This window comes from Xyrauchen texanus, chromosome 2 (genome assembly GCF_025860055.1).
Source record: "Xyrauchen texanus isolate HMW12.3.18 chromosome 2, RBS_HiC_50CHRs, whole genome shotgun sequence".
NCBI classification, from domain to species: Eukaryota; Metazoa; Chordata; class Actinopteri; order Cypriniformes; family Catostomidae; genus Xyrauchen; species Xyrauchen texanus.
The window spans coordinates 12,394,078-12,398,531 of NC_068277.1; positions in this window are offsets into that span (position 1 = coordinate 12,394,078).

Consider the following 4,454-nt stretch of genomic DNA (forward strand, 5'->3'; position numbering starts at 1 on the left):
TCCTCCACTCTGCGAAAGATTAAGTTTGTTCAGAGATATATCTGAAAGACTGCCTTTGGTGGGTGTACATCCATAACATCTGGAGTCCGGCCCTCTTTCTGGCGTCATAGTTTAGAAATCTTCCCGAGGAGCATTTCACTGTAGCTTGTGTTCAAGCAACAGTGTTCAGAACATCACCTCCCCAAAGTGTGAGATTTGTTGTTTGGACTTGATTATTAAAAAGTTTAAGGTGCTCATCACATTTTATTTAAATACTAGGGAACTAAATCTGAACTGAGAGCTAACAATGGCACAACAGTAATGTTATGCAAAAATGTGGGTATGGTTGATATTAGGCTTGTTTTGGGCAAAACCAATGCTTGATATTTTTTATATTTTATCAGTTTTTGAGGTTTCATATATTGTTTTGTGTTTTATACTTGTTTTACTGTTTAAATTACTGATATTCAATAGTTACAATCAAATTTTAATTTAAAATACAGCTATGCTGTTGTTATATTCAGCGATAAATATAGAGAAAGGGATAGTTCAACCAAAAATAACAATTCAATCATATACTCACCCTCATGGCACCCCCGATTTTTTTCTTGTGCAGAACAAAAATGAAGAGTTTTAGAACAATATTTCAGCTCTGTAGGCCCATAAAATGCAATTGAATGGTGGTCAGAACTTTGAAGCTCCAAAAAGCATATAAAGGCAGTATAAAAGTAATCCATATGACTCCAGTGGTTTAATTGATGTCTTCAGAAGAGGTATGATAGGTGTGGGTGAGAAACAGATCAATATTTAAGACATTTTTATTACGAATACTACAAAGAATGTGAATCGCAAAGAACAAAAGAAGAAGAATGTGTATGTGGAGCAGATCTGTTTCTTAACCACCCTATCATATCACTTCTAAAGATACAGTATGGATGTCTTATGCTGCCTTTTTGTGCTTTCTGCACCTTCAAAGTTCTAGCCAACATTCACTTGCATTATATGGACCTACAGAGCTGAATTATTTTTCAAAAAATATTTGTTTGTTTTCAGTAGATTAGAGAAAGTCTAACATATCTGGGATGGCATGAGTTTGAGTAAATAATGAGAGAATTTTCATTTTTGGCTGAACTATCCCTTTAAATGCCCCATAGCCAATTAATAGTTTTGAATCTGTTCATTTACATGAACCATTTGAACAAACCAATTCATTAGAATGAATATGGCATTCCAACATTACATTAAAGAATAGTTCATCCAAAAATGATATTTTGTCATTGTTTACTCAGTTATCCCAGAGGTGTATGACTTACTTTTTTCAGCAGAACACAAACAAAGATTTTTACAAGAATATCTCAGCTCTGTTAGTTCATACAATGCAAGTGAATGGTGACCAGAACTTTGAAGGTCCAAAAAACATATAAAGGTAGCATAAAAGTAATTCATATGACCCCAGTGGTTGAATCAATGTCTTTTAAAGCGATCCATTCGGTTTTGGGGGAGAACAGACCTTTTTTAACTGTCTCATGATATCTGCAATCTCATTTGCTAACATGATTTCAAGCTTGTTTACACTTTCTAGTGCCATCTAGCACTCTGCACATGCATGAAGTACTAGGAAGTGAAATCGAGCTTGAAACCACAATCATGCCTAGAGACTGCAGTGGCAAAATTAACAATAAACAATAAGTTAAATTTTGGTCTGTTCTCACCCAAAACTAATTGGATTGCTTCAGAAGATATTGATTAAACCATTACATTTTTTTCTTCCTTACTAGATAAACATTTTGGAAATGTCCTACTATGAGCATTTTTTGAATGCCACTGTTCGTTCATCTGTTTAAAGTAATAATGCTGAGCATGTACAGGCTACACAGAAGCACTACACTGGCAAATCAAGAAGGAATATATAACTAGTGAGATGCCTGATGTCAGAAACAATTTACAGAATTTAATCAAAGATTTATTGATCAAGACCACAAGAGAGATAGAGAGAGAGAGAGAGAGAGAGAGAGAGAGAGAGAGAGAGAGAGAGAGCTACAGAAAAACTTCAGAAGATTTTTTTATAACCATGATTGATGAAGAGAAACAGACTTTATAAAGTCAATGTTAATTCTAGAGAAAACTCTTAAAGAAGTACAAAATGAGATAACCAGGGAGACATAAAACAGAGAGTATGAATATGAAAGCCAAGATGGGCTTGGATCCAAGACAGACTTCAATCTCACTATTAAAGGGATAGTTCACCCAAAAATTACAATTCTCTCATAATTTACTCATCCTACAAAAAGTTATCCATAAGACTGCAGTGGTTTAATCCATGTCTTCTGAAGCGATCAAATCAGCTTTGGGTAAGAGCAGACCAAAATGTTAAAATGTTATTACTGTAGATTTTGCCATTGTAGTCTCTAGACACGATCATGATTTCAAGCTCGATTACACTCCCCAGTTCTTGATGAATGCGCAGGGCCAGAGATTATTTTATTTACTTAAATAACAACCTGACTTGGATCCATACCCAATAGCCAACTAGCCTCTTAACAGTAAGTCAGCGTTTCCGGGTACCATACAAATGAATGGGGAGAGCTGTAAACTGACACCTACCTGTTGTAAATTTGTCTTCTCATAAAACAACATTTTTTATCATAGTAAACTCCACACATAGTTCATTCATAAAGGATTGTTTAGTGAAACACATGTTGAAGATTAGCAGACTGGCAGTCAGTTCATTAAGTGATGAGCTGTTTCCTCTCAAAAGCATTTTATTCAACACACTGAAGCATCTCCTCCATATATGGGATAAAAAAATGCCTTTTGTATCATCACCAGTGTACCGCCCACAGAATGTCTATTGGAGCACAATGCATTGCCATGCTAACCTTGTAGGTTCCATTGATTGAAGAGCTCTGGCAGGGCACTAGATGGCGCTAGGAAGAGTAAGCAAGGACTTTCTAGCAAGTAAGTCCACTGTTGGCCACCTTTGGAATGCTCTCAGGAGGCTATTTCCTGTCATGACAGTGCAGCTTCTAGCTACTTGAACGGGGGAAGACAGAAATCTCCAAAATGGTTGGCCAAGATTACAATCAAACAACATATTTCAGATCAGCAGTAAAATCTGCCAACACTGGTCTCATAAATTTAGCTTCTTTACCTCTAAAGAAGCAAAAAATCAGTTAAAAAAAACTACATTTTCCAAGCTTGTACAGCTAATGCGCATGTGCATTCTTGAGTTGATTGACAGGTGATGTCTGTATCTTAAAGGTGATTGGCTCTTTTACCTGTAAGGCCAGACTTCCTTTCTACATCTGTTGATGGTTGCGTGCTAGCTCCATGGTTGGACGCAGGGACGGATTATGACTTGCAAAGGCACCGGGGCCAATTATCTCCAAGGGCCACCTTCCAAAAGTTGTTGAAGGGGTGAGGTTCATTTTCATGGCCCAAAATTGTTGAGCAGGAGAGTTTTGTTTTCATTGTTATTGGGTTTTCAAGCGGGGGATCGCCAAACTGGATCGCACAACCTTAAAGCCCAGGGCCCCCCCGGGCAGTCAAGGGCCCCTGGTAGTCAAGGGCACTTGGGCACTGTCGGCAATCCATCCCTGGTTGGATGTTCCAATTCCTCCTTATTTTAATAGAAGTAGCCCGTCTCTGCTAAATAGTCTCTGGTGTAATTGAGCTTGAAATCATGATCGCCATGGAGACTGCTAATGTAAGATTTCTTTTCTGGCTTGTACTCACGCAAAACCAATTGGATCGGTTTAAAACATTTATGGATTATTTTATGCTGCCTTTATGTGCTTTTTGGAGCTTCAAAGTTTTGGTCACCATTCACTTGCATTGAATGGACCTGCAGTGCTGAGATATTCTTCTAAAAATCTTTATTTGTGTTCAGCAGAAGAATGGAAGTCATACACATCTGGGATGGCATGATGGTGAGTACATGATGTAAGAATTTTCATTTTTTGGGTGAACTATCCCTTTAAAACTTTGGCTTCATATATATTTATAAGGGCTTTGTTATCTAAAGATTAATAACAAAAATAACTTAGTCTTTACAATGTCTTAAGACATACCTTTTCAATATATTGAGAATACAAAAATAGAAGATCTATTACCTTCTGTTATATCACATTCAAAAGCCTAAATAACAGAAAAATATATATGACACGTTTTTATCGGTGTCAGTCCATTTAATCTTCTTTATCTCTTAGTGTTGTCACATGTTGTCACCAACGTTTTTCAGACTTGTTTTTTACTCTTATGGTTTAGAACAATCTTGAATGATGCCGAGCTATTTTTTGCTAATTTTAAGCTCTTTTTACAAGCAGTAGCTAACACATTTAATATAGATAATGATGTGGTTCTTCCAAATTATAAACAGAGTAAGGTTTGCAACGCAGCGCAGTGCGCACTACGCACATCAGAATCCTTGCTGACGTGTAGAGATCCCCAGCAGTGCACGCATGCGCAAAGGCAGT